Below are 22,011 nucleotides of genomic sequence, written 5' to 3' on the forward strand. Positions count from 1 at the left end.
GCAGATGCGTCTCTTTTCCAAACGAGCTGAAGGGTTAAAGCTACCATTTAGAAAAAAACATCTCAGGAAATGACACTAAGATCTGATACATTTCCTTTTCTCTCTGGAGGAAAATATCTGTACATATATTGATATCATGACAGCGTTTCTCCTTCGGAGCACAAGCTTCAAACCAGTTTGTGCGTGCCCGCGTGTGTGTGTGCGTGTGTGTGTGTGTGTGTGTGTGTGTGTGTGTTTAAAACTGATAGACACTTTCACTACGATGAAAGCTGTCAAAGCAATGAAGGGGAACTTCTTTTAACTCCATAATAGCAGGTTACATAGTAAATGAACACCGATGGTCAAATAGCCAATTATGGAATAAATATCCGTTGTTTACAGAGAGGTGTTAAATGAGCCTTTGGAGTACTAAGGCCTGCTAAGCTACAATTTGTTCTTCAACCCATTATGCCTTCCCTTCAACAGGCCAGGGCCACTGTAGGTGGCGAGCATACAGAGCATGTTTCTCTGTTGATTTTAGTTTGCTTTATTTCAATGCACACTGTTGTTTACTTTTTAAAATTTAAATAAATGTCAGCATTGTATAATTTCTATGTTAACAAAGCAGTGAGCAAAATCCCTTGTATGTTTATAAAATATTATTGTTTAATTCACATAGTTTAGAAATTCCAAATGTTGAGAATAGGAAGGAGGCCAAATACCATCTGTTTATAACTCTGATGCATCGTAATATGTGTACTTTTAAAAGGAGTTTGGTCAATCACGCCACTATTTTATCTGCTCAGAATATGGTGAAGATTTAAAATGTAATTTACAGGATTACTTTTAGCATGTTGCACCCAACTGTGAGTTGTAAAGAAATCACTGTCTTCTGTCTCCCTCAGATGAGTCATGTGACAGCCCCGATTAATGGGGGCTGTTAAACGTGGCACTTTTGCTTAGCTGCAGCATTAGTCTAACTTTGGCTCAGTCCACATTCTTGATGCTGATTTTTTTAAAAAAAAAAAAAAAAACATCCAAGGACAAATGAAATAAAGAAACTCTTGGCTGTGACTTTCTGCCAGGAGATAGTGACTTAGCATGGGTGGCAGGGGATGGTAGCTAATAATTAGCAAACAAGAGCCCTGGGAAGTCACCTGTGAAACATCCTTCGCTAGTCTGTTGAAGACAGCATTTGACACTGCCTGAATTTAAAGTGGTATTTTCCTGTCCCTGAAACTTCTTATTTAACTTACCTTTTATTTCAGATCTATCTAATTACATACCGTGGAACAGAGGGAAGTACACTTCCTTAGAATACATGATCAAGGGTGTACTTGGTTGGCTGGCTGGCTGGCTGGTTGGTTGGGTTGGTGTTGGCTTCTTTGTTTTGTTTTTGTAAATTACAAGCTCAACTTGTTTCAGTTAAAAACCCTGTTCAAACTAGAAAGAGTAGAGAACCTGAGAGCCTTCTGCTACAGACAACTATAGTTTTGAAGACCAGAGCCATGGTCTCTCTCTCTCTCTCTCTCTCTCTCTCTCTCTCTCTCTCTCTCTCTCTCTCTCACTCACTCAAAGGGGGAGTCAAAGATGAAGCCAAATGTCTTGAAGGGCTTGGGGAACATGATAAAATGATTGTGACGCTATTGATTGTCACAAGGTAAAATGTGTAAGGGGCCGAGTCTTGAAATGTTCTATAGATAGCTCCTGCAGAAACATGACAGCAAGCTCCCATCAACTGGGCACATTCTGGATGTCTGACCTTCTCCCCGAGCACTCAGTGAGAGCAGTGTTGCAAGGGGGTGTTCTTATGCTCTTCAGTAATATCTGCTTCCTCGAACATTTTAGTTTGGTAGCTCAGTCTAAAATTACACCAACGTAGATGACTTAGCTATACATAGCTAAGAACAGTGGGAATACGTTATCGAAGAAAACAAACTGACCTATATATACTGTGTTTCCTACTTAAATTTTACATGTTAAAAAAGCCGTTTTCCTTTCATATCGATTGAATCTTTATGTTCTAGAAATAAAAGGCTCCTCTGAGAAAATGTTCAAGTGTGTGGGGGAGGGGCAGACAGGAAGATGGCAGGGATAAAAATGGAAGTGGAGGAAGACAACTCAAGATGGCATTAGAGTAAAATGATTTTAGATGCTTTGCGTGGGTAAGACCTAATTATTAGGAGTGTCATCACTGCCTGGATTGTTACATTCAGGTATTAAGCAACTGAAGGAAGCTCCCAAGGGAGCCTTTTGGATGTACGTGGGCCAGTTTTCAAATTCAGCGTTCTTTAGTAAGCTTGTACTGTGTGTCCATATTCACATTGTGGGAGACAGCAAAGAAGGCCTCTTGAAGAGTTTGCAGTTTAGAAACGAGTCCCCAGAACAGGAGATGGATACGGCTGTATAATGTTGCCTTCCATACCTATGAAAACAACGGCGATTTTTAGATGGATGAATTATTTGCACGTGCCTTTCCTTCTGAATACTTTGGCTAGCAGTTAATTCCTAAACAAGGGAAAGAGGCCATACGATGAATAAATTCTTTAGCACTACCCCATCGAATAAACTGCAGTGGATAGCATCAGTACTGAAATTAGCAGGTAGGTGTCCAAGTCTTGATCTCTTTAGACCCAGTGTAGAGCCCTAGTCAGGACCCACCTTGTGCATATAGAACCCTGATCTTGATGGAGCTGAATAGGTGGCCTGGTGATTTAGTATTTGTGGCTCTTGTAGACACTCCACGTTCAGTTCCTAGCACTCACATGGTAGTTCCCAGCCATCCATCACACTGCTTCCTAGGGATCTAATGCCACTTTCCAACACACACATACATGCAGGCAAAACATGAACCCATGTAAAATAAATAAATACTTTAAAGTATATCCATTAAAAATTATTACTGAGCCCTGAAAGAAAGCTATATAAGTACCACTAAGTAAGTATATATATTTAAATATGACATACATACGTAAATATAAGTATATACGTATGTATGTCATATTTAAATAGAGTAAAATATAAAAGAAAGAAACAAAAAAGATATAAGCAACTAGCTCCTTCTAATTACTCTAAAGCGTGCTAGAAGGTTTGTCTTGTCTTGCTTTTTATAAATATCTGACCTGAACAAAAGTACATCGAGGACTTCAACTAAACAAACAATAAAAGATAGCTATATGGATGACATATTGATACAAGGATAAAACACACAACAAAACCACCCATTTTAAAAATGAAGATAAATTTAATAATGCATAGTAAATAATAAATGCTCTTCCATTTCACGTGACAGCTCATTAAGGGGAAAACCCACATGGGCTCTATAAGGAAATGGAAAATGTTGGATGTAACGGTGAAATTAACTGTTTGCTCTTTTTAGCTTAAAGGAGAGAGAAATGGGGTAGGACTTATTTTCATTCAGACCTCAGTAACCTTAGAAATCAAATCTGACTCGACAAAAGAAATACAAGGAGGAGCTGGAGAGATGGCTCAGAAGTTAGAACTGCCCTTCCAGGGGACCTGCATTCAATTCCCAGCATCCACATTGAGTGGGAGCTCACTCCTACCGGTAACTCTAGTGAATCTGATGCCCTCCTCTGGCTACCTATGGGTGTGGGTGTATATGCATGTATATGTACATATATAAACATATATATACATGTACAAGATGATGACTTTGCAGATACGGGAGGATGATAATTGAGAGGAGAAATCAAAGAAAACAGTGACCTTTGGCTTTTTCAGTGACACAAGGAAGAACAAGCTTTTAAAGCACTCCCCTTCTGCTTAAGAGGTGTGTCAAAAATTATACTATATAAAACAAAAATAAATTCAAAGTCTATGATGGTACTCTCGGTTTTTCACAATTTTCGAGATTTTTTTAATTTTATTTGCATGGCATATATGTCTGTGCACCGTGTGCCTGTCTGGTGCTCATGGAAGTTGGAAGAGGGCATCCCCTGGAACTGAACTTACACGGGTATGGGTTGGTGCTAGGAATCAGGCCTGGATCCTCTGCAAGAGCAAGTCCTCTTAAACATGCCATCTTCTCCAGCCCAACTCTTGGGTTTTAAAGAATAGAAATCCCAAGCAACTTCTAGAGCTCCTTTGAACAGAACATGAAGAATTACTTTGCCTCAGAAATGAGTAGGAATTTGAGGAGGCTAGAAAACCTGGGAAGGAGGAAAAGAAAATGATCACAGAATGGAAAAGCAGTAGCTAGAACTGAGTTTACATGCCTGACAGCGAGTTCTGCTTGTGGGATAGAGATGCCTTTGCGTTCTTTCTGCTAGAGGGGTACATTACCCACAGTGTTTAGCTTGGCTCCCGAGTGTGTCTCCTGGGAGATTCCTGATCCTGTCAAGCTGATGATGAAGACTCACCATCACAGCTTCCTAGTTTCCATTGCTCCTGGGCTGCCTACCAATCCAAAGCCACATGCTCTGCCCTCTTGGTTTGTTTTTCTCACAGGCAAACATGTAGCAAGACGGGCTCGATGGACTTGCTCAGTGGAGAAAACCAACGCTTTTGACTAGTAAGAAATCTAGGTGCAGAATAACTGTCTTCCTAATCTGTCTCCTGACTTGTTGGATTCCCTTTAGTCAGCCTCGTGTGGTTGCTCACTGAAGGGCTCAGCAGTCCGGCCACCACATCCCTACAGTATCTCTTTCAAACACAGAACTGGTATTTTCTTACTTGTATCTTTCTGCAGTCAAGGGAAGGGTTTGTGAGAAATCTTCCAGAAGGATTCTCACCCAGAACTGATCATCATGGATGTACACACTGGAAGCAGCGGAGAAGGAAGCGGTTCTAGCACTCCGAAGCTGAGGGAGGAGATTGCAAGTTCAGGACCAGCCAAGGCTACACAGAGAGTTCTACTACAGGCTAGCCTGAGCTATGTAGTGAGATCTTGCTAAACAAACAAAACACTGTTAAGAGACGGCGAAGTGATAACATGAGTGTAGGGGTCAAGACCAGGATGGGGAACCCCACAGAAAAAGCTGAACCAAACTAGTGGGAGTCACTGACTTGGGACAGACAACCAGGAAACCTGCAAAAGACTGATGTAGCCCGCCTGAAAGCAGGTGACAGTGCGTGGCTTGGGAAGTTTGAGGTGCCACTGGCGGTGGGACCAGGAGCAATCACTAATGAATAATCTGACTTTTTGGAGCCCATTTTCTATGAAGAGAAAGCTTGCTCAGCCTAGATGGGCGAGGCTTTGGTCCTCCCTCAACGTGGTGGTAATGATGTGAAAGAATTCCTTGATTCCCTACGGGAGGCCTTACCCTCTCTGAGGAGCAGATGGGAGGAAGGGGGAGAGCTTGAGGAGAAGGAGGGGAACTGGGATCCGTATGTAAAATAAAATAATGAAAACACCTGAATCCTGAGGCACATGGATAAGATAGATGGATCACAAACACAATTGAGATATGTTCGCCAAGATAAGAAGGCAGAGATGGCTGTGAGGTGAGCAGCCCTGCTGCAGGACAACTTACAGCAAATGCTTCTGTCTGCTTCAGTACTCTTCGGCCTCTACTATGTGCAAAGACTTTTGATAAAGCATATTTTGTTACAGCCAGGCATAGCGGCACATGCCTTCAATCCCAACACTCTGGAAGCAGAGAGAGGGTGTTCTCTGGAAGTTTGAGGCCAGCCTGGTCTAGGTAAAGGGTCCCAAGACAGCCAGGGCTACATAGAAAGATCTGTCTCCAAATTAAAACTTTATTAAATTATAAATAAATAATATTTGTTGTAACTACTACTGGGACCATTTGAACTTTAGAGTTTTGGGTGAATATAAATACCATTTGCTCTTTCTCTCAAATTTTTATATAGTTTTTACATTTTATTTATTAATATAAACAAAAATTCTTGAGTCTTAAAAATGTATTTTTGCCATTCTAGTTGTCAAAATTACTGTTTCTTTGTTTTTGTTTTGTTTGGTTTGGTTTGGTTATTTTTTGTTTGTTTGTTTTTTGAGACAGAGTTTCGTTGTGTAGTCCTGGTTGTCCTGGAACTTGCTCTATAGACCAGACTAGCCTCGAACTCATATAGATCTGCCTACCTCTGCCTCTCAACTTATCTAATAATAATTTCCCAAACAGAATTAATGTCTTACTTTACACCTGTTCGTATAATCTCTATTCATCCATTCATTCATTCAGCAGTTCATTTAGGTTGTGTTTCGTGTTTTAATGGAAGGCATGGATTAGTAAGAAAAGGCCCAAATATGAAGAGCATTTATATAAGCTCAGACTAAAGCAATCTTTCTACTTAGAGCATCATTAAGACGAAGCCATGGAAGAGAATGAGGCTGACATGGATGTGTCCCACCTTCGTGTTTGATGCCAGGATTCCCCATCTCCCTGTATGGTTTGCTCCACTTCTTATATTCTACCCTGAGTCTTGCCCAGGCAAGGAAAGACAGGCAGTGAAAACTGGGAGGAAAGGGAGAGAGAACAGAAGTTCAAAAGATTAAATTGCATGGGGAGGTTATCTTGATACGAGAGTGGAATTTGAAGACAAATATAATGGAGCAGAAGCAGCTGTTGTGTGTTTGCTTCTGAGTGGGGGTGGGGGGAGGGAGTGAGGGCAGCCATGGAGATGGTGCCCTTCACAGCGCTCTGTGGGGAAAAAAAATGACTAAGTTGAATTTCTTTGAAATTTGTGTTTGGCCTATGCACTGCTGTGTGTGTTCTTTACCATGATGCTGTCCCGTGGGTTATTACCGCATACCACAGCTCTAGTTGATTGTCAGTGACAGGTGTTAAGTCACACTAGTCAGACATAAAATGTGGCTCAGTTCTATGTTGATAAGCCCTAGGATATGATCTTGGACTTTATAAGGGTACAGTGCTGACCCTATAGTCTTTCCTCTGGTACACACACACACACACACACACACACACACACCACTGGAAGTGATCTCTTCTCTAAGGCAAACATGTGATAGGAAAGAGGTCTCTTGTACCTTTCATATGATCCATACAACCTCAGAAGTGAGGCACTCTCATCTCTAGCATCCACATCAAACCCTAGCCAAAGAACTCTGATCACTTCGTACTTGAGGTAGGAGAAGAGCAAGTGGCCCTCTGATGAGGGCACCGGTACTGTATTCTAGCAAAAGGACCTTTCAAGAATATCCCAACTCTTAGGTATAGGGCACATTGTGAAGCAAGTCTCTGCATTGTGTTACTTAACACTGTTATCACCTTATAGAATAGAATTTTAACTTACATTGAGATCTCTAGCATCCTTTTAAATGTCTTCCTGAAGATGACACTCCGAGGCTGCTTTGAAATGAAAGCTGGTTATATGTGCAAAGAAAACCAAAAAGATCTGGGGAGGGAGGGGAGTGAGAGCCATAACACAAAGTTAAAATAATTAAGGCAAGTATTCATGGCTGGAGAAAAGATGAGCTGACATTTAAATGTCCTTTGTGGGCCCCACAAGAAGAGAAAATACACACTGGAAGATAAGCCTGTGTTTTGTTTGTTATTGAGACCCACTCAAAAGAATTGCCATTGCATCCAGACAGTACAATTAAAAGACATTAGAAACAGATTGCAGAGTTTACAAGCTAGGGAGCTTGCACACCCACTTCACACACTATGGACTATAATTCAGATGTCAAGGATCAGTTAAAGACTACTTGTTGAGTTCTATACAAAGGCTTTTCTCTCCAATGATAAGAAGCATTGTAGTGGAGGAATGTCTGAACTTCCAAAATAGAGAATGCAGATAGAACTTTTTTACATAATTGTTCCTCAGTGTTCATTAGCTCTGGTTACATAAATACAGGTCACTGGAATGATAAGCATAATAGTAGGTGATTGAAGGCAGCTAAAAAGTGCTGTAGGCTCTGACCATGAGGTTCTTCTTACAATGTGCAGGAAGATACATCTTTTGGTAGCAAAACCCATCAAGAATATATCATAAGTAAACTAGAAATTGGTTTTGGTAGGCTTGAGATTGGACCGTTGTTCCCAATTCCTCCCTGGTATGTAATTCATCACTATAATTGTGGCCTTTCTTACTGTCCTCTGTAATGCCTCCCTGGTACGTCAATGTTAGGCTTGACCAGGACCTTGAACTATTACTTTACCAAAAAAAAAAAAAATGGAAAGTAGGTGATCTAGTGTCTAAACCAAGATATCACCTTAGCAGAAGCTCACTCTGTCTTCTCCAACTTCTGCCCCCACCATGAGGTTCTATGACCTCTGTAGCTGCTGTTCTAGTAGAAAACTAGAAATGGATGAAGTAGACCTAAACCCAACTTCTTAGACTGGATCTCAGAGCTGCAACCTGCATTTGAGTCAAATAAAAATTAATTCTAGCTAGTTAAGTCACAGTCCCTAGGGAGAGAAACAAATACCTGTTTTCTTAAGATACTGAATGTTGTGGTGTTTTTCATGCGACATTAGTCTTGTAGTAGCTGAGTAATAGAGTCATATTTGAACCTCTCCCACCAAGTTTCCTGAAGTTGGTGGTGTAGCTAACAACTCATAACATTGTAGAATGCAAGAATTTTAGCAACTGCAAAATTAATCAATTTATTGGAATTATGGGAAGAGGTAGGAAAGCATGCATAACTCTCCAAATGCAGAATCATAACCTAAGCTGAGAGCCAGGCAGTGTTTCTCTGGGGAAATGACATCAAAGCTGACTAACTAAACCAGCCTTTAACTAAACAAGTGAGGCCAGCATCCAAGACAAAGGAGCAGGGTTCAAACTGCCATTGACCCAGTCGGGTTCTTCCATACAGATTTGTGTCTGGAGAGAGAAAAAACTGTGAGTGTTGGAAGGAATGTTCATTGTATTTGTGTGGTGGGCTGAACTGTGGCTCTCAACATTCACACGTGGAGTCTTATCTGTTAACACTGCCCGAGAAAATGGGCTACGTGCTGGTTATGGTCTCAGAAATGAAAAGGACTTGCTTTTGTTCTCAGAGATAGAATACACGGTCTTGGAATTTCTGTGGGGAACGGAGGTAACTGAGGTAGAACTTCCTGAGTTAACTTTCAGTGACAACCACAGACGAGAAACCTTTAAACAGGCACAGGGAGGGGTTGGAGAGAAAACTTGTTTATGTGGAACTATGTTTCTCGACCTGAGGGTTGCAACCCTTGGGGGTTGAGTGACCCTTTCACAGGGGTTGCATGTCAGATGTCCTGCATATCAGATATTTACATTACAATTCATACCAGTAGCAAAAGTACAATTTTGAAGTAACAATGAAAATAATTGTATGATTGAAGTCACAAAAAACATGATGAATACATGTTGCAGCATTAGGAAACTTGAGAACCACGGATGTAGACCTTGGTACACAGTAGAAAATGACCCTCCCAAAGAATCTGTGGTCATGGACATGTCCCTCTTCTAAGTTCAGTATGGAGGCTGCATGCTCCATGCATGCAGAATCTCCATGTTCAGAAGGTTCAGAGTGAGAACAAAGCAGACTGAGATGAAAACTCACCCCAGGCCACATGTAATGTCTGCAGACGATGCCTGCAAAGATGAATACCCCACTCAAAATTATAAACAGGCAGGCAAACAGTTTACCTGGAAAGACATAGGAAAGAGAACAGCAGACCGTGAGCCAAAGAATTTCAGATTATACAACTATCAGACATCATATGATATCTGGGTCTAAAAAGATTGAAACTAAAATAGAATTTTTAAGAAAAAAAAATCATTAAAGTTTGGTGAAATGCAGAGCTGGCTCCGATGACCTGAGTACCTCAGAGCTGACCCCACCTCTCACTGGGGCAGTGCAGGAGAGCTGACCCCACCTCCCACAGGTGTGGGAGAGCTGGCAGGCTCACCAACTCAGCTGCTACCCAGGCCCAGAACCAGGGCTTTGAGTTAGCTCACTCCAGCATCCACCTACCCCACCTGTGAGCAGCTGGAGTGTGTGAAGGGGCTGACTCTACAGAACCAAAACTGCAGGATCTCCATGATTCAGGGCAACAGCAGGATATCCAAGAGGAGTCTCCATGAGGGTCCAGTATTGATGATGTGGCAGAAACCAAACGCCTTGAACCAGACCAATGACTCATTGTAATGAACATTTGCAAGTAAAGCTTTTGGACAAAAGGACTTACTGTGTCACACACTGTGACACCCTGCAACTTCCATGGATATTTTTTTTTAATTTTTACTTTTTATTTTTTATCTTCTTTTGGGGAGAAGTTACATGGGTGGAGGGCAGACATGGAAGGACTGGGAAATCAGTGGGATTGGAGTACAAGATATAAAATTAACAAAGAATCAATTAAAAGGTTATGAACAAAAGTGAGATGCAGATAGCTGGGAAAAGAAGCATTCAGAATGCGAACGATAAATTATAACCCTGAAATTTAAATATAGTCAGTGATTTTTCAAGTACATATTAATAGAGCTTAGAAAGGAATCGCCAAACGAACAATGTAAGTGAGGTTAAAAAGACACATATCAGGTGATAAATATTATATATAATCAGATATGACTTCTTCATGAATTTATGCACAGAGATAGAAATATATGCATGTGTGTATATTTTTATGTATATACCTAAAGTGGAAAAATAAAACAGTCCCTAAAATGTGAATTTCATTAGGATTCAGCAGAGGGAATGAGAAATATAACATTAAAACAGATTAGTTTCAAAGGAATGATAATGAAATTGACAGCAGACACTACTACATTATTATTATCATTTCAGAGCTGGAGATTAAACATAAGGACTGTGTATCCTAAATAAGTATTCTACCACTAAGCTATATCCCTAATGAGGGCAGACCTCTTAGAAACAACGTAAGAGATGAAATAACATAAAGTATCATCGGCAAGACTTTGAGAGAAGATTGTCATCAATCAACCATTTTATAGCCATATGTATTCCATTTCCTAGTCCACGCCATTCAACAGTCATATCAATTACAACTTTTCCTTTCCATATAAATGATGAGAAACTTGCACTAGTAGAATGTTCTAGACAACCTGAATCAAATCAAACTATTAACAGAAAGAAACTGTATCCTGACAAAAATTATATATAGTGTATAACAGTCAGGACATCTATATCACAACTTCCCACAATGCTTAGGGACCATCACAGATGAAGGGACAGAAAGCCGTTTCCTCCTAGGATTATTGCAGGAACCATCACCCTGGGGAGTCTGCAGAGAACCCCACACCCCTAATTGTGTTAGGAATCGTTCTATTTACAGAGCCTACCCCAACCCAAATTGGCTGTTAATGGAGAGCTATCTGTTAGCGGAACCCACCCCGCATTCCAAACTATCTAGAGAACTAGGTGTGTCAACTCCTAGTTGTGACTTTCTGGCCAACATGACCTGACCGAACGTAACCTCCTGGCCTATGTGATCAACGTGAACCACGCAGCAAGAGCCCAGGCCCCTGTGCCCACCCCCCAACTCCTTACCCTATATAAGCTGTACCCCATCTCTAATAAACGAAGGCTTTGACAAGAACCCCGCTTAGCCTTCTTCTTCTCTCTTATCCCATTTATCTTCCAGATAGTGCCTCTCCATGACCCTGGAATAACTAAACTGCCAGGCGGGTTACAAACCCTAGACTAAGTAACCCGCCAAGGCAATCAACAATAGTGTCTTTTAGACATATAGCACATTGCACTCATGAACTCAGAACACCTCTCATTGCCTGCCCAAGACCTACACAGGATCAAGACCGTCAATACTCCAGTGTGGATAGGGGAGGGGTCCACGAGATCCCACCCAAAATGGAGCACATCATAGCTGCTGACAAATAATTGCTGGGTGTGATGGTTTGATTAAGAATGGCCCCCACGGTCTTGCAAACTCAAATGCTTGATCACCTCGAAGAGTCACTATTTGTAAAGGATTAGCAGGTGTGGTCTGATTGGAAGTGTGTCACTGGGGGTGGGCTTTGAGGTTTCCGAAACCAATGCCAAACCCAGGGTCTCTTTCTTCCTTCTACCTCTGGATCTAGATGTAGAATTCTCAGCTACTGTGTCTGCCTTCATGTCCCCATGCTTCTTGCCATAAAGATAATAAACCTCTGAAACTTTAACCAAGCAAGCCCCAGTTAAATGTTTTCTTATATAAGAGTTGCCATGGTCATGGTGTCTCTTCACAACAATAGAATACTGGCTAAGGCACTGAAGAAAACTGTGCCCTTTGGGGTTCTTAGTCTGGTTAATAAAGGAATTTAGAAACATACTCAAAAGGAAGCTCAAAGATAATTTTATTAGAGTTTACAGGAAACCACCAGAAAACATCAGAGCATGCTATAAATCTCAGCAGCTGCCAGGAGGATGAAAAGCCAGTGCCAGGGTGTTTGTGATGAAGGTTGGACAAGCAACCCCATGATGAAAGGAGATGAAACCATCAGAGAAAGAGTGAAAAAGCCCAGAGTGGAGGGACCAGGAGAAAATTCTTAACCTTTGGCCAGTGTTCAAAGAATTAAAAATTAATAACCAAATAACTAAAGTGAAATTTTCATGTTTGAGTCCTGACTTATAAAAGCAGGCAGGCCAGTGCTACTGGGCTCTGCAAGCCCTAAAGTCTTCTGGGAAGAAAGGTACTTTATCTCATTAAGGTCATAATAATCCTTTTCATCTCCTTTTAGGTAGCCTCTTGTCCTTCCTATTGCTCTTATGAGACGTCATGGTTCAAGCAGTTTAGAGAAGAAGGAGTTTATTTGCGACTTACACTTTGAAAGGGTTAGAGTCTGTGACAGTCAAGGCAGGGAACATTCCTGGCAGGCAGTCTTGACACTGGAGCAGTGGCTGAGAGCTCACATCTTTAGACAATTACCACAAAGAAAGGAGAAATTGAGAGACCCTAGATATGGTGTGGGGTTTTGAAACCTCAAAGCCCTTCCCCAGGTGACACACCTTCTCCACCAAGGCTTTACCTAATAATCCTCACCAACCGGGGACTATGAATTAAAATAAAAAAATTAAAATTAAAATATATGTGTCTATGGGGTGCAATGATATTTCATTTGCATTTAAATAAAGCTTGCCTGAAGTTCAGGGAGTAAAACAGCCCCACTGGCTTACAGACCAGGTAGTCGTGACACACGATTTATTGCCAGTAACTACACTAGTTTGCCATAGGAAGTAGTTGGTAGTAGTACACACCCATAATCCCAGCCCTAGAGAGGAATATAAGATGGGAGGAGACAGTTCTCACAGTCTCATTCTGAGATTCCTGGAGGCAAGATCGCCATTTCAGACTGAGGTAGATGTAAGAGCCAGTGGCTGGTTGTTTTGTTTTTCTGACCTTCAGGTTGAACCCCAATTTCTGTGTCTGAGTTTTTATTAGTCATGCTACAATGGAGGCTATGCTCATTCAAACCACCACACTTAGAAGTCAGTATTCAGGAAAATAAGTTGTTATGACTGTGTACAGATTTTGGTTAGATCTTTATTATTTCAAAACAAACAACAGCGACCAATAGTCAAAAAAAGTTTTTAAATTAATGATGTAGATTAAGTAATAAGTGGCAATAAATGCGCACCTCTTAAAACTTAGAATGAGAAGAAAGTAAAAGGAAATTCGTGAGGTCAATAATCAAGGAATACCGAGGGCTAGACTCTCAGAAATAAAAGAAAGGCAACATTGAAATGTCAAACAAAACATGAATGAAGTTGAAGAAAGAAAAGGAAAAAGAAAAGAAAGAAGATACATAGTGACCTTTGCTCAGGATAGGCAGTTGGCATAGGTTTGCTCTGACTTAGACAAGGGCTGCTACTACAGAGATCAAGATGCAGTCAATGTTGAGTCTTGAAATGCAAGCCTGCAGATCTTAAAACATGACTATGAATGGAAGATTTGAGGAGAGCAAACCAAAACACAATTTTATCTCCCCATTTTACATAATGCCCTATCAGCTACAGGGGCACCAGAAGTGATTGGAGGGAAAAAGAAGACTCTGGTTCTGGTATTAGTGGTTTCCCTGTTGAAGTGACTGACCTTCCTGCACCCATCTGAGTGACAGGGTATCAGAACAGAGAGCTCTGTGGTCTTGTGACTTGAGCAGGAGGTTAGCAGCCTCAGATTCCCCTGTGCACAAATCGCAGAGGTAGCTGTGTAGACAGTTTGGGTAGCTGGTCTGCAAGAATCTTTGTCACATGGTTTATGCAGGCCCAAACAGCTGGAAGATGCTTCGAGGCCAAGGCCTCCACTGAACACACCAAGGTTAAGTTTATGCTAAAGGATTAATACAGGACCAATTGGGTTGGGACAGTTTAGACATCTGCATACATTGAGGCTTGGGTATGAAGTGAATATCATCTCAGATTTCACTTCTTTGCATGCTGTCCTAGGTATGGTTTTGAAAGTTTCTTAATGGCTTCTTTTGTAAATTTGAATCACTGGCTGACTGGATGGATGGACAGACAGACGGACGGATGGATGGACAGACAGACGGACGGATGAACGGACAGACAGATGGATGGATGGACAAACAGATACGTGAGTTAGTAAAAAATAAAATGGGAGCCGAATCTTAAACCCTCTGTTAAGGATTTTCCCTGTGGAAACCACCTAGAGACAGCCAAGCACCATGGCCACCACTCTCCATCTCTTCTAGTGAGACTGGAATACAGAAGCTACTGCCATTTCCCTCTGCAACTGAAGTGAGCCCCACCGCTACCAGTAAGCAGCAGCTTTGAGAAACTAGGGTATTAGGAAAAGATAGCGTTGGGTGCCGCAGAAAAAGCGATTTGGTTAAAAACACAAAATGACTTCCAAGCAAGTTTGCTTGTTTGCTAAAGACAAATAAAGAGCAGTTGAGTTCTTTTATGCCCTGCGTGGAATCTCCTTTTCATCTTGTTCTTTATGGGTTTTATACTTAGGGAGATGTTAATGGGAGGAAATTTGCGATTCCAAAGGCGTCTACAAGCGTGTGCTCATACAGCACAAGTGAGGCGCAGTCTTGGGCAGATTCTCTGCTCTGCTTTAGTCTTCAGTTCTTAGAGGGAAATGTCGGTGCAGCGATGTGTCACAGCTGCTATTAGCGAAGTCCGAGGCAAAAAAGTGCGTGCGGCGTGATGATCAGCCTTGGCAGTCCCCACATGCAGCGCGATTATATTGTAATACTGTTTGATGCAATCATATGTTTGATCAGTTTCAAGAGATGAACATCACCTCACTTCAAACAATATGGTACAGTCTCATTGTATGGAATTATGGCTGCTGTCAATCAGCATATGGCATAACCCTTAAAGTGCCAGCTTTGGGGAATGTCATAAAAATGATTTCAACACTTGCATTAATTAGTAAGTTTTTGCACTAAAATGGAAGCAAAAACCTGTTAAGACAATTTATGTGCTGTATCTCTGGCTTGTTTTCACTATCGGAGCAATGAGTGTGTCACCCATATGTGTACACACGCACCTGATTAGCCTAATGGTTATGAGAACGTCCATTCTTATAACTATGGGATGCCTGTAAGCCCCTTGGTATAAATGGAGACATGCTTTGTATTTTATTTAATGATCTCTTGGAATACACCGGCCAAAATAAGAAGCTAGTGGAAAGTAAGGGAAAGCATTCAATGACCAATGAGTTTTTTGGTCTTGATAGAACAACGTGGAAATTTAAACCCATCAAATAAGAAATAAATAAATGGTAGATTGCTTTAAATGTGACACAGAATCATAGTCTTTGGAATATTATTAATTGCACCTTTCCAAAATTAATGGACTTGATATTTTGAGTGGATAGAATTATTCTCATTTTTCCCACATTAATAAGCAGGGACTATTTATTTCCTCTTGTTTGAAGTTTCTAAAATTTGGCATTCTTTGCTCTTCCTTTGTAGGACAGTAGCAATTGTCCCCACTGTGTGTGTCATTGGAGGGACACTCTTACCTCGACACATGCCACTGTGTTCCAAGACTTCCCACATTCCCTTGCTCAAGATGGCCAATGCCCACAGATGCTCCCATGTTTGTTGAGAGCATTATGTATCACTTGACTACTGTAATTTTCAAAGAATTTCTCCCCCAAACGATTTCTTGAAATTCTCCTACCCATATTTTGAGTTTCTTTTGTTTCTTTTATCAATTGAAAAGTCACCCTTGTGATAGACAGGCATTGAATATTACCATCAGTGCCCCCCCCACTCCCTCCTATTTGTGGGCTTGTATAGTTCACTCCACTTGAGTATGAACAGGGCCTTGTGGCTTGCTTCTGAAGCCTAGAATATGGACAGGATTATTAGATCAACTCCATGATTAGGTCCTACGAGATTGGCTTCTGTCTTCCTGAAGTCACTCACAGACTTTCTGTTGTTAGCACCCAGTGGTCAGCAAGGAATGGGACTTATTCCAGTCGTCACTGATTATCCTAATCCTACCAACCAGGAAGATATGAGCTTGGATGGGTATTCTTCTTTAATGAAACATTTATTATTCATCGGTGGTCTAGGAAGTTGAAGCCAGCGCTTTTACATGAAGAAAAGGAAAGCCCTCTGTCCCAGACCAACAGATGAACCTTGGTGTGACTGAGCCATTCAACTGACATCTGGACTGCACTCTCCATAGACGTGAAGCAGGACATCCTGCTAAACTGTACCCAGTTCTAAAAGCCACAGATCCAGCGGGGTAATGCTTGTATTTTGGGGGGATTTTTGTTTGTTTGTTTGGTTGGTTGGTTGGTTTTTCAAAACAGGGTTTCTCTGTAGCTTTGGAGCCTGTCCTGAAACTAGCTCTTATAGCCCAGGCTGGCCCCGAACTCACAAGATCTGCCTGCCTCTGCCTCCCAAGTGCTGGAACTGAAGGCTATGCCACCACCGCCCAGTGTACGTTACTGAACTCTGGCTGTATTTTTACACAGTGATAGACAACTGAAACAGCCACTCTCAGTGAACACACTCAGTAGCTCCTCACCGAGCCTTTGCAGTGAGTGGTAGAATAACGTAGCCGGAAACAAATGGCTTTATATTTTTGCATCTGTAGTCTTCAGCCAATAGGAAGCTTCAATGCGATGGCGGGTTTAGGAGAAGGGCTAATCAGGTGTCCAGTAGAGTCTAGAGAGTCTTGTGGGCTTCTCACAAAGATCCTGCTGCCTTTTGCGGGCAAGAGGTGTTAACCTGCACTACTCTTTCAATTAGGATTATAAAACTTTAAGATTTATATTTATAAATGTTTATATATTTATATTCAATTTCTAATACTGATTTGGTTCCATTGAGATACTGGGACTACAGAAATATGAAATGGCTTTTTTTTTCATGTTGCCAGTGTTATTTTCAAAGACACAGCTGTGTTATTTTATACATATCATCATATCAGATAAACAGGTTATTGAATTTAGGGTTTGAAACTCGGAGAAATAATTAACTACAGCCTTCAAGAGAAACTAAGACCTGAGTTTTCTTATTCGTATGTCACCCTGAAAGTTGTGCACTAGAAGAGGTTCACAGAGGCTGTGTATGCTAGCTACTGTTTACTCAGTCATCCACAGTAATAGAGAATAGCAGTGGTTAAAATGGTAGTATAGCTAATATTCAGACATTTTTTATTTAGAGAGTCATTATAACAATTTGACCTCTCCCACAAGTATTTAGGCTAATATTAAGGTCCCCCCCTCTTTGGGTTCAAATCTACTGTTGCTATAAAGGAAGAATCTATTTGGGTAGGAGAGGTGAGTCAGTTGATTACAGACATGTTCCGTTGGGGGCTGTGGGTTTTGGGGGCTCTCCAGGTGTGACTCATCAAGAATTTCTTTACTTAAAAGTTCTTGAGTAATTGAGGGCTTGAAACAGTAATAAAAAAAATGTGAGACAGTTTTCCCTATTAGATTAACAACATTTAAATGAATTTTAATTAATTTTAAATAAATTATGTCTAGTCTAGGTTATAGGGAAAGTGACTTATGCACAGTTCGTGGGAGTGTAAATTGGCATAGCCTGTTTATAGAGTAATTTAACAAAATCCTTCAACATTTTAAGTCCACTTCATGTCTAAGAATTTATGCCAAGAAAATATTTTTATGTTAAAAAATGTTCATTAAAACACTGTTGATAGGAACAAAAAAATTAATGCAACCTGATACTTGTCAGTAAAATTAAATATACCATGAAATAAATAAAATGAAGGTGACTACAGCCAGTTAAAAGGAAATATTTGTACAGGTACTCAAAATATATCAATATTTTTTAAAATTATTCATTACACACACATACACATCAAATTTGTTATTTAAAATGTCAATCCTGTATATGTATAACAAAGCTGTCAAGAACATTAGCAATATCAAATCTTCTAAATTGGTTTCTCAGTGGAGAAAGTATCCTAAGTAATTTGAATATTTTTTAGTGAATATGCTTAATTGTAAAGGCAAGTTATTACATACCAAATATAAAAACAAGAGTCTGTTTGAGACAAAGTAAGATTTGCTACCTAAGAAAACATTATTTTGGTTATCCAGAATAAATATGCTTATATTCATAGACTACATGTTGGTTTCCTGGCCACCCAGACCTGAATAATCACACAGAAACTATATTAATTACAACACTGTTTGACAAATGGCTTAGGCATATTCCTAGCTAGCTCTTAAATCTTAAATCAACCCATTTCTACTAATCTATGTATCACCACGAGGCTGCAGCTTACTGGTAAGGTTCTGGCTTCTTTTTCCTTGGGCAGCTACTTGGCATTTTTTTGACTCCACCTACTCTTTCTCTACATCTCTCTTCAGATTTCCTTCATGGCTCTATTCTGCCTTGCCATAGGCCAAAGCAGCTTCTTTATTAACGAGTAGCAATAAAACATATTCACAGCATACAGAGGGGAATCCCACATCATATGCTAAAACAATGCCCTTGAGATTTGATTTTATACAGGACAAAAGAACAAAGAATGAGGTTGCAAATGATTGCTTACTATTGTATTGTTCAGTGAGAACACACAGGCTAAGGGCTTTGGAGATGACTCAGCAGCTAGAGCACTTTCTGCTCTTGCAGAGGACACAGGTTTAGTTCTTAGCATATACTTGGTTGCTCATAATCACATGTAACTCCAGTTCCAAGAGATCTGACTCCCTCTTCTGTTCTCTGTGGTCACATGAATATATAGGGTGCACATAACAGACAAACAAGCAGGCATACATATGAATAAAATAAAATAGTTTTTAATGAAAAATTAGATATGGCTAAAATACCAGTTTCTCTGTCAGTACAAAAGTCTCAAGGTAGTTGCCTTCAATCACAACCACAGAGAAAGGGTGTTTGGGGAAGAGTCCAGTGAAATATGACTTGAACCATGGTGTCCTGCCATGGATGAGATCAGAGAAGCATCGCTTAGTGCCTCCTTCGAGACTGAATCAGAAGCCGCGGGTCCAAGCTTTTTCTAAATGGCTGTGTAACGTGTTTCCCTAACCTTATTGATCTACCTGTCATCTATCTATATACAGAGCTCACTTACACATGCAAGTGTGTAACCTATGAAAGGGTAAAAGTAATGTCAATTGAGACGTTAGGCCCACAAAAAAGTTCCTTTCCCTACACCAAACCATGAATTGACAATTTTAGCTATAAAAGTGTAAGACTTGACAAAGAATGGATTGGTATTAATTATAAAAAAATAATACTTGGTTGTATTGTTTTTGGTAGATCATTAGTCATGGGGCAGTTAGCAGTTTGACACCATGAAAAGCAGTTGTCAAGCTCAATTTTAATAGTTTTAATGTGTTTTCAAAGCATTTTCTTTAGGAGTGTGTTTGGATAACATTACTCTCTTCTTGCAAAATGAACTTGTGTTTTGTTTCAAAATCAAATCTGAACAAAACATTGCAGTCTGGCATACCCAACAAGGAATGAAAGTCATCTAAGTGGGCGGGGTGGTATGGTGGATACTGTAGCCGGCTCCCAGTAATGTAACTGGACTGCTCTTTAAATTAAGTGAATTTGTATGTCCGCTTTCTCATAATGGAATCAGTTTTGATATACTCTTTGTTCGTGCTGTTACCCGCTCCAGTCTGAGGGTTCTTTGTATTAACTTTTTAAAGTTACATTACAAAGAGGTTTTAAGATTTCCCAACAGGCTTTTATTTAACCAAAGCTTTTGATCTCAAACCTGCTGGGGCCTAGTGAAATCCTCACCAATTCTCTGGTAACTCTTCACTATTGGAATTTGAAAAGACCCACCTGAAGGATTTAACTCCCTGGAAGGTCCCAGCTGCCCTTCGGCTCACTCTTCTATTCAAGCTGACAGTGAGGGTTCTGGCAACCCCTTTGTGATCTCTAAGCAGCCTAAGGTGTCCTTTGCAGTTGTAGTCCCCGGGAAATAAAAATCAGGAGGACACAGACCTATATACCTCAAGTCCTGTCACCTTCAGTTGAAGGGGACCACAGGGAGTCTGCTTAACAACCTTTGCTACCTAAATACCTCTTGGACGGGGGAGCTCCATAAAAGAACTTTCATTGCATCCATTACCCCACTGCGGTGCATAACAAATTAGATTTAAAAGGCTACCTCTTTCCCTTAAAGCTATTTTCATCATTTCTTTAAAATTTCAATTTAGTGTCTAGTGACAGAATCTTCTATCATGTACTTTAAAACTCTGTAATGTCAATCACTCTAACGGAACACTGGTTCCAAAGACCTAGATTTATGTTATTATAGGCAAATCACACTTTAGAACAAGTAGAGGAAGGAAAAGAAAAAAAAAAACGATGCTTAACAGATGTAGATGTAAAACTCTCTGCAGCAAACACCAGCTGGGGATCACTTCAAAATAAAAGTTTGAATTAATTTTGTTTATCCCACAGCCCCCATTTGGGGGAAGAATTGGAAGTTGAGTTTGAAATTTACCTACTCTGTGTATTAACCTGCTTAAGAAAGTGTAAACTCATTCAAAGAACACTCTTGATTGCAGCGTTTAAACATTTCGTTAATTAGTAACTCCACCACACAGAGGCTTCAGGATATAGGGACAACAGCAAGGAAGAGAGCCCTATAAAGTTTTGCAAAGAACATGCTGTTCGCCGCCTTTGAGGGAAGACCAACTTCTTCTGTGCAGCTTCTCCTAAATATTTCTTGCTTTTCTATTCTTAAGACGTCTTCATTATTGGAAAAACATCAGCTGTATAGCGATAAATATACATTGACTGCAGGAGAGGTCATCATTCTGTTGATTAAGCCCCAAATTAACCTCGACTTCATATCAAATAACTGGGAAGAAGTCTCTCTGGGTGGGGTCCATGCTTGCTGTTGCTCACCCACGGCTCCTTCAGGGTGCACTGTGCACTCTGTCTCTGGTACCAACCGAAGGGGCTCTTGGCATAAAGTGGCTTTGCCCTCCTGAGCTCTCGGGCAACTATAGAAAAGCAGTCTTGACCAATTGCAATGTTTTCATTTCACGCTAATGGCAAACCACGACCAAGCCTGTAGAACATGGCCCGGTGGTTCATCGTGATATACGTAATATAACAGTTGTTTATATCACATGCCAGTTCGTGTCTCCTTTCTGCCTAGCTGCCTGATAGATGGCCTCCCCCAAAAAAGAGCCAACAGTCTCCAGAAATGCTAAAATGTTGATAGTTTGGTTAGGCAAAACCAGTGGACACCAAGCTGTAAAGATCTTTCTGGCTGTCCTCCAATGCTGGTGTGTGTCCACACATTACTGTACCTGGGTTTTTCTGTGTATGCACAGCAAATGCTCTTATTTGCTGAGCTGTTTCCTTAGACAGCCCCCCCCACCCAGTGAATTATTTTTTTATCAATACACGCAACATTATGCTCAGAAATCTCAAGTGCTGACAGTTGTCCATCAAATGACATCACATAGAACTTTCATATTATTAACGTTTTTTATTACCACCGTCTGTTTGTGGGGGGGGTTGCTAGTTTGTGATAATAAACGCCAAAACCCTGGAGGTTTTTCTTAGACAACAGATTTTGTAAGCAATTGGTATTTTTAACTATTGGGGGAAAAAGCACTGTTTATTACTAGAGATATACCTGTTTTATTTCATATTTTCTATATTAGGACATGAATATTTATCCTTTTCAAATTGTCGTTGGAA

The sequence above is a fragment of the Microtus pennsylvanicus genome, chromosome 9 (assembly GCF_037038515.1).
Source record: "Microtus pennsylvanicus isolate mMicPen1 chromosome 9, mMicPen1.hap1, whole genome shotgun sequence".
Taxonomy (NCBI): domain Eukaryota; kingdom Metazoa; phylum Chordata; class Mammalia; order Rodentia; family Cricetidae; genus Microtus; species Microtus pennsylvanicus.